This window comes from Ambystoma mexicanum, chromosome 2q (genome assembly GCF_040938575.1).
Source record: "Ambystoma mexicanum isolate Mex_15411 chromosome 2q, UKY_AmexF1_1, whole genome shotgun sequence".
NCBI lineage: Eukaryota > Metazoa > Chordata > Amphibia > Caudata > Ambystomatidae > Ambystoma > Ambystoma mexicanum.
In genome coordinates, this window is record NC_090924.1 from 748,838,623 (window position 1) to 748,848,752 (window position 10,130).

The following is a 10,130-nucleotide window of genomic DNA, read 5'->3' on the forward strand; positions in this document are numbered from 1 at the left end:
CTTCTTATGTGTCAAAGAAAGATGCTAATTATTGCAGAGTTTATGGTGAATGCGAGGTGTTACAAATCTAAATGGTAATTTTAATGTAAGATGCCGAAAGACACTCTGGGATGCCAAAAGGGGCGGGTGGCTGCAAAGGACACAGGGTCAACAATGTATAGACAATGATTCATTTTGGATAGCAAATATCATGCATTTATATAAAAACATACATCTCATGGTCCTAATTGAGTCCATGTTCTGTTGATCGTAGGAGACAAATTAATTTAGCTTCCATTTTACGTAATATCAGTTTTAAATCTCCCCCTGTCTTTCCTTTTTTAGCCTTCATTAGGCCCAAAAATCACAGTTCTTCAACTTTATCCATTTGATGCTGGTTTTGCCAATGTATGGCCAATGGAGTCTTTGGTTCTGTATTCTTCAAACTCAACAAATGTTCCTTGATGTGTACGCGCAACTGTCTAATAGTACTGCCAACATAATGCTTACCAAAAACACATTGAATTAAGTAAACAACATAGCATGTTTTGCAATTAATATGGTCATCAATGTTAATTTCATTACCAAACTGATCCTTGAAAATTTTGCATTTCTGCAGTACATATTTGCATTGGTTGCAGTGCCCACATTTGTAAAATCCCCCATCACTTTTTAGCCAACTTTGTGTATGTATTCCCGATGAGATATTCAAAAAGGAGGGAAATAATTTTTTCCTAATAGTTGGTGCTTGCGTAAAGGTAAATTTAGGCTTATCATTGAGAAAGGGTGTCAAATCTTTGTCTAATTTAAGTATATTGCAGTGTTTGGCTGCCATACGATAGAGTGTACTACTATCCTTAGTGAACTGTGTTATGATAGCTACAGGTTGCGTTTGAGACCTATCTTTGTTGCTCTTGTTGACCAATTCCTTTTGTTTAGTATGCATGTATTTTTTGGCTGCTAGATTGATATATTTGGGGCTATATCCCCTTTCCAAAAATCTGTGGGTAAGCAGTTTACATTCTAACTTGTAGTCTGAATCTCGACTACAGTTCCTGCGAGCTCTGCAAAATTCTCCACCAGGAATATTGTTGATGGTTTTCCGCTGATGGCAACTGTCTGCATGTAAGACTGAGTGTACTTCAGTAGGTTTGCGATAAGTTGTAGTATTGATTAGGTTGTCTAAAATAAATATGTGCAGATCCAAGAAATCTATCTGTGATGGGCTGGCATGTCCTGCGAATTGTATGCCAAATTTGTTGTTATTAGCATATTTCACAAAGTCTTCGAAGGAGTTCAATGTACTGTCCCAATGTACTGTTCAATGTGCTTCGCTCGGGTCCTTACCTATGGGCCCCGGGGCATTACCTGAGACGGTAATGCCCCCGACGCTCGGGTTCTATTGCTTAAATAATTGGAGGCATTACTGAATGCAGCTTTCGGATTTATTGAAGGTTACAGGGATTCAACCCCATAAACTCCATGGACACAATAGAATTTGTATCAAATCATGGATGCTAGTTCAAGCTAAATATGAGGTGGGTCAGAATACAGCGCACAGTATAATACTACATACAGATATTTAATAATACAATTCATTGATTACCAGTGATATACTTTGAATTATAGATATTGATGAACGAACACAAGACAAGGGTAAGCATCCCTTAATCACCTTGGAGAGTATTTATGGTGCACATTTGGGTGTAACATGGATATGGGTCCAGACAACACACATTGTAGTTAAATAATATATAGGATGCAAAATGGATAAAACTGTGGGCATTTCTGAAGGGGTGGATGGCTGCACTGAGCACATGCATATCTTGAATAACACCACAATGTTATATTAAATAAGTGAATATCTTAGTTGTTCTCACTCTTTACTTCAATTGCCATGGATGCTTACGCCTCCCAACCCACATCAACCTGGGTGGTATGTCTTTATAAACTATTTTCTCATATGTTGCCAATCATTATTGGTTTTAATTGACACTAATGCATATATTATATTACAATGGACTATCATAATGTATTCACATGTGTCATAATATGTTTTACATGGATGTAAATAGCCTTGAGAACAACCATACCGGTCGAAACACGTGTCAGCTATATTATTACTGCATCGTATGACCAGAATATAAAGACATCGCTGGATTTAATGTGTGGACTATATTATTTGAACAAACAATATGATGAATTGTGAACACAGCTACTAACTGCAGACGAGGAATACTAGTATCAAGCACGGTGACAGTCTTGCAATAGTTTTTGAAAAACTGTGTCAACCACTTTCAATCTAATTAGTGTATTTACACCAAACTTTCAAAGTAAATACGAAATAAGAATCAAATCAACAAAATAGTTGTCTAAAAGATAAAGACAGGGGAAGAACAGTTTACTATCCTGTTTTGAAGTACTAGTAAGCTGCTGAGTCACTTGGCAGGGTGGTTATTCCTGTCCACAATATTATAATAAACAGCGCAACATGGTACAACACCTGCCTACTATTTTCCAGCATATAAACAATGCTAGAGCTCATGTGATACTGTGCCCATAATATGGAAAGAGTTCCACAGCCATCTGCTGTACTATTCCCTTGAAATAGAGTACTGCCACTCCAAGCACTGCATTTTTCTTTTTTGAAATATGCCATTTTTTTTAAACATTTCGAAATATGCCGAATAGTGAATACAAACTACGTTCTGGTAGGGTACAAGTTCCAGCTTCAATACGATTCTTATTTCGGTTGCCGTGCTTAATATTGCAAGGCATTACAACATCTAGTGTGCACTTCTATTTTGGCATTAAGGCACTACATATCCAAGCAGTCTTGTAGTTCCTTAGCAATTACAACACGGACATGTGACGATGGGTCACGTGATTGCTTACTTTCACTCCGGACAAGAAGGCGGAAGCTTAGATGCACTGAATGGCCGGCGATGTGCTACATACATCGACCAACCTATTAGGAAGATACAGACGCATTGTGTGAGGTAAGCCAGGCAAAAAACTTTGCATGATGGTTGTAGACATTAATGTTGCCCTGCCGCTCAAGAAGCTTTGCATGCTCGTAATTTACCGAACTGGGCTCTGTATAGTTGACGTTCTGTTGCCCTGCCGCTCGAGAAGCTTTGCATGCTCGTAATTTACCGAATTGGACTCTGTATACTTGACGTTCTTTTTTTTAAGCTTCCCCCACCTATAACTTGAGGGGTAATCTGCCGTTTGTATTTACCAATATAAATACAAGCTAAAAGGCTCTGAAACGGCTGATGCCGCCATATAGTAAGAGTCCATAGGAGTAAGACGTTATTGCGCTGGACCATATTAAAAATGCACAAACAAAGCAATTAACACATACACAGGGGTTGTTCCTTTGCTCCTTTCGCTAGAGACGGCAGACACGTGCACCTAATAGAGGCAAAGTCCCCAATGTACCGACAAGACCAAGATTGTCTTGAGTAAACACATCACTGTAACCTATGAAGTAATATCAGTCTCCCGCAGACGCAGAAGGTACTGTCTGAGGATAAAACATCCATTGTATTTAGAACAAGATAAAGCGCTTTGCGCGAAAATGAAACGAGCACAATATTGACTAAGGCATATGTATTTATAGGCATTGAATGAATACACCTTCTGAATTATGCATCCGCTAAGGAGCCTGACTTTCTCCATTACTGTCTTATCAAGATTCCTTTCCTAAAATGTCCTGAAGAAATTTGAGTAACATACAGGTTAGTCCACGGAATGGCATCAATAAACATATGCCATAGCCACCACTTAAATATTAAAATTGACACTTCTCTTCTTAAATATCTTTTCTTTTACATGTTTTTAGATCAAAATACAAGAAATATTGAACCGGGGAAAGTATTAATTACGTGTTATTAAACAAATTGCTGTTCTGTCCTGAAGACGGCCTGTACCAACAAAACCAACGGCACTGTGAGGGTGACCTGTATGAATTTATATGGCCGAAACATATGTCGACTTAATAATAGGCAACTGCTACTACCTGTTTTTCCTATATCTCTACATATATTAATAAGTGGAAAGGTTATGTTGTTGAATGTACAACACTAAATATATCTTGTACTTTTGCCAGCGGGTGAGAGTGAGAGGCTGCAGATGAGTACCAAATAAAATACGAAACAGCAACCTCCGTAGATTATTGCCACATTAACAAATGCAAGTGCGATCAAGGTTCTTAACCCCAGAGTTACTAGTACTTCAAAACAGGATTGTAAACTGTTCTTCCCTGTCTTAATCTTTTAGACAACTATTTTGCTGATTTGATTCTTATTTCGTATTTACTTTGAAAGTTTGGTGTAAATACACCAATTAGATTGTAAGTGGTTGACACAGTTATGTTTTTACTTGTTTTTGAGTTTTGGTTTAGAGGACCCATTTTTTGTCCTTTTTTATGTTGTGCAGAAGATATACTGAAATAAAGACTACGTTATTTTGACCCTTAAAAGTTGTGGCCTTCACCTATCTGAAAGTGAACCAGATTGGCGTGGATTATACCTTGTGGGACTCGGGGACTAAAGGAAGGGGTAGTCGACCTATTACTGTTTTTGTTTTGCTGTCTCAATAAGGCCTGCCTATTGATAAATACAGTAATAAAAGCCTTATCAAGCTTGAATAAAACCACATAAATTGTAAAAACCACAAAACAATACATTAAAGTATTGAAATACCCCAAATTCACATTTTTGCTGTTGTCGAAATTAAATTCTGAATAAAAAGCACCCCGGGCAAAGCTGCAATCACCTCTTACAAGTCAATTATTTGCCACTGCAGTGATCATCAGACAGGCGTTCTGACACTGTGGTTGACACTAGCCCTGCTGCGGTCGGAAAACTCCTTTTAAAGGGGTGAAAGCTCAATGTTGTTTAATTATCAACAATGCACAGATATATGTATTTCTGTTTAGTTTGCAGAAATTGGTTTCTTATCAACAGAAGCAGAGCATTCTATTCTTGATGCATACTGCTTCCTATGTGTTACAACAATATCTAAAAATAACCTCACCCATGCAGATGCTTCCTGGGACCAATGCCATTATTTTTATCAACAGAAGGACAGCATGATATTGCCTGCATAGTCCTTCCTATGTGTTATAGCAACATCTAGAATTAAGTTCTGCCTGCAGATGCTTCCTGGGCCGGCCTTCAGTCATAAGTTAAAAATAGCCTTTGCTAACGACCATTAGTTTTAGTTGGTAAACATTTTTCATTTGTGTTCACATGGACTGTTTGTTTATACAGCTGGCACAAACACCATGCATTCAGGCGATATAAATATAAACCCCATCTGTGCTTTCTCCTGATGCGGCTAGAATACCTCTCTATGAGTCACCACATTCCTGGGATTCCCCAGGCCTTGTCATGATATAAAACCTTTGTAATGTTGATTCACAGCTCTTTGGTGGATTGCAGAGGGACACATGTCTGTCACTCATGAGATGCTGTAGAACCCTTAGAAACAATAGTTTTAATTCTGTACGGGTTCTGGGAAGCACACTTTACTTCTAAAGTAAACTGTTTTTCATTATTTACACTCTGTATTAAAGCCATTTCATAAAAGATTGCTGTACATTTTTGTATCAAAATTGATATACATTTGTATGGATATCAACATTTTCGGGCAAGTTTATAACAAATGTAAATGGATATTTTATATCAAAGGGATATTAACTTTTTATACATTTCTATATATAAAAACATGTGATTTGTACTATGATTTTTACAATTCCATATAAATGTATATATCAAAAACATTTTTTATATTTGAATATACATTTTTATATTAAAAAGACATCAACATTGCTTGATATAATTTTCTGCTTCCTAAAAAGTTTATATATATAAATTATTGAGATTCAATAAATTTGCTATCAAAACTTCGGGAGGCTTATCAATTTGATATAAAATGCATATCCGCTTCCTAACATGCCCAGGTGGAACCCCAGCATGATGTAATCACTGCGCACTCTGCAAAAACCTAGATACACAGTCCATGTCTTCAGAGCTCACTTCGCTCTCGGCGCTTGATCGACCAACATCGTCGAGCCCTGCCTGCAGCTGCTCCCATCTATGTATAGATTTTATGTAAACTATATATTCAATTTATATCAAAACTGCTAATAATTAGAAAGCACTATATAGCCAATATGCATTTGATATCAAATCGATATCAAACATTTTTTATATCTGTTTTATTTCAAATGTGTATTGAGTATATTTCAAAGCACATCAAAAGGGAGAGGTCCGGATGCAGGGGATGTGACCAACTGTCAAATTCTGATGGAGACAAATGGTATCCCTTCCACTACTCATGTTTATTAGGTTGAAGAGGGTCTGGACAAACATCCTAAGACTGTGCTGGTTTTTGTTGTAACTTTGGTAGACCAGTTAGGCTAAGTTGGCAGGTTGTCGAATGTAACGAGTAATGGGGTCTATTTTAAAGGACCGTGTGCCCAAATCCAGTTTTCCTAATCTGATATTAAAAGTAACGGGCATATAGCGTGCAGCTTGATTCGTCTCAGTAAGGATAGCTCAGGGGCAACGTGCTCGCCTGGGAAGCAAGACGACACAGAGCAACACTGGTTCGAACAATGGGTCCCCACTTAAAAACCTCTGGGTATTAAGCACGTTATAAATAACCTATCATATCATAATCAATAAATCAGTTAAAAAATGTACGGAGTGCAATGAAAATATAAAACAAAGTTCTTCATGATTTAATATAAGAACATCATAAAACAACTATGAAAATACAATAAACAGGTATATTAAAAATGCAAAGAAATATTAAATTGCCATTTTGCAATTTGGATCTTTTCTAAAAAATTAGGATTACGTTCAAATTGATTTGTGCACAATCAGCCTGCATATTATTAATCATTTGCAGAAATCTAAGCACCAGTCTACACTGTAACAAGCTACAAGACTTCAAGTTTGGTACTATGGCTTGGTGACCTACCGTGGTATACCTCAGACAGAAGGAGAGGAGATGGAAAAACATTCCTTCTACATCTCGAACACAAGATGCATACACATATGGAACCATCCCTATATGAATATGGAGATACAAACTGGCAACATATTTAGTCTAAAACTAACCAACCATTTTCTAGTCATAGGGTTGGTAAACAATGTTACATACTGTTCAATCTTGCCAAGGACATTTAACATGTAATGTCCTCTATTTAAAATCTAGGCAAGTACAACTTCCTCTCTGATTGCTCATTTGAGAGTCAGCAAGTGAATCTTTTACCTGCGCTTTTATTATTAGTGTTATCAGGGAGGGTTTCAAGAACAGATTCAAACAGCCAATCATTACAGTATTTCCTAATATGAACTAGCCGTGCCAACATCAAAGCCAAATCACAGGCAGAGATATTGGCTAATATATTTTAAGTAAGAACTGGTGTTGCTCCAAATAGATACCTTTGCGTTTAAAGTCATGGTACTCAAGGTGTCTGCAACAAAAGGTTGATTTAGTTCATTATGGGGTGCAAAGTTGGGTGCAGATGCCAGTGATCACAAAATCCCCCTAAGAGAATAATTCACTGTAGTTTACAGACTATTGCCATTGTTGCCTCCCCACAGTGTGCTCCCATATCGAGCAAAGGTGCAGGATTTAGTGCAGTATATTCTCATGATAACCCCAGTGGTCAACATCCCAGACAATTAACAAATAGAATATGTGCAGCAGCATTTGCAGGGCCATTCTTACGTCTTGCTTCTTAATATGGTTTGCATCCCTCAAGGCCTCTGTAAATATCACACCTCTCAGGTAGACACATTATGTAACCCTCTGAAGGCTGGCTCTATAAAGGTAAAATGTATTAGCCATATTGCACTGTTCACCTACTATCACAATTGTACTTTTGGCTACTTTAGACAGATCTAGATAAATCATAAAAGTAGTATTTATGTCAATACGCCACTGAAGGGCACTAGGAGTTCTTACCTGTAGCTTGATATCACCACTCTAGCTCATCACCAGAATTGGCACCCCCTTTTGTGGAAAACCAGTGCACTTTGTAGTGGGTTAATGTAATGATTAAAAGGGAGGGATGCCATGATGAAACCCTGGCAGACTCTGCTTGTTACCAGAAAATAAGCAGAGCATTCCTTGCCCAATTTGCAACCCTACAAAGGCACTTCCCTCGCTCTTGTCCGAAGGCTTTGCAGTAGGCTTAGACAAAGAGTTGCTTTTAAAGGTGTAGGTTTTCACTCTGCTCTCACAGCTTCATTCTGCTTCCCACTGGGTAACTGCCATCACTCTTTGTTCTTCCAAAGGTGCAGGATGTTTCACTTTTCGTCCCACTCAGTCCCAGGCATATAGCTCCAGAATGTTTTTTCATTTGTCTTGTTTTTCTCTTGGTTCCTGTCTTGTCCCTCCAGGTCCAGGGGTTTCCTTCACAGGCACCTTTGTGTAGCAAATGCCCACATGCCCACCAATAATTCCCACTCTCCCTTGCATTGGGAAAATACCTTACCAGCACGAATATCACCCGCTTCTTGCCAGGGTATTACCATTACACCTCAAGAAAGTATTTCTTACCTTACCCCTCACCATAGCTTTTGTCAGGCCAAAGTTATTATCACCCAGCAGCCAGGCTTCAGCTTACACTCTATCATTCTGGTTTCTGGCCCTGGCCAAGGACTAGGCTATAGCCCCCAGTTTTAGCCCCAAGTGGCTGTGCAGCAATTAGGCCTTGCTATCCGAAGTGGCTCATGGTTTGAGTCAACACCTTTAGGGGTAGAAGCTGTTATCTTATTCTTTGGATGATGTTATTCCCAAACAGGTGATTGGCACGCTTAAATAATCACTGGGATATTCTCTCCTCCTGCTCACCTCTTGCACCTACTTTTCGCCCCTATTTTTCTCCAGAGCGTTGTCTTGACTGTGCCAATTCCTGACCTTTCTGGCTCCCTTTATTCACGCTTTGTCTGACTTTAAATGACCAATATGCTGGAGGATTGGTTCTCCATGTACTTGTTTCCTCTGGATCACATTGCCCTGCCATGGTTCCCCTCCTATAATTGTTCTTTTATAACGGCTTAATACCGGTCAGTTTCTAAGCACAAGACCGGGATTCGAACCTGTGTTGCTATGCATTGTCTTGCTTCCAAGAAAAACACGTTGCCTCTGAGCTATCCTCTCAGTCCAACTATCTTCTAAATGTTATGCATTCCCTACCTTAATTTTTCTGGTGAGGCTATTCTTTCCTGCCATGGACCAAAAGCCTACATTCTCAGTCTTCCATCTTTGGTCAGATAGAAGGAGTGTGTCTGAATCACAGCTGTGCACTTCATTGCTAACCTCAGAGGTAGTGTTCCAATAAACACATTTGCCTGTTGGAAATTGAGAGGGATGTTCACAGGGTACGGGGCTACCATACTTGGTGAATTTTGTGTAAGCAACTCCCTATCTCTGCAGCAGTACTGCAGAGTAAAGCATCTGCTCAGCCATAACCATAAGGTAAGTCTCTACTCCGACCATTTGTTTTTACATGAGACTCTGTCTGACAGCAGACATTTTTGAAGGGGGAGAGAATTCTGAGAGATTCTCCCTTTACTTACTCCGGGTAGCTCTTCACGGTGCTTGTGGCCATTGTGTGCCCCAAGTTTCTGCCCACACTCCTCAGTTGCTCCCGCATCTGTGGCTTTGTCACGAGGTGCAAATTTCACTTCTGGCTGCAGAATTAATTGAAACTCGTCTGAATCTTGAAGCATAGCGAGCCGGGGCAGTCCTGCAGGTGTCACGCTATTGTTGATGTCTGCTACCGAATCAACTAGATCATTCACTGGTTGATCTGGCCTCTGTTACTTTCCCACGCAATGCTATCATATAGCTGCTTAGTCAGCAATGCCTGCTTTCAGAAATTTTCTGTTTGTCTTGGGAGGATAGCTCAGGGGCAACGTGCTTGCCTTGGAAGCAAGACGACACAGAGCATCACAGGTCCGATCCCCAGGTCCGGGCTTAGAAACCTCTGATTATTAAGCGCGTTATAAATAACTTGTCATATCATATCACTGGTAGCGGCAGCAGAGGTGTTGCCACTAAAGAAAATTCCCAAACTAAAGAGATGATGGCTGGAAGGTTTAGAGGTATAGAATTAATTT

At 39.2% G+C, this 10,130-nt stretch overlaps 1 long non-coding RNA gene across 1 annotated transcript; it reads left to right on the forward strand.

Moving 5' to 3' along the window:
• The first annotated feature begins 2,888 nt into the window (after window positions 1-2,888).
• LOC138569021 (uncharacterized) lies at window positions 2,889-4,465 on the forward strand. Its single transcript, XR_011303061.1, has 3 exons — window positions 2,889-2,978; window positions 3,378-3,722; window positions 3,827-4,465. It is a non-coding gene; the product is annotated as an uncharacterized lncRNA (long non-coding RNA).
• The last annotated feature ends 5,665 nt before the right edge of the window (window positions 4,466-10,130 follow it).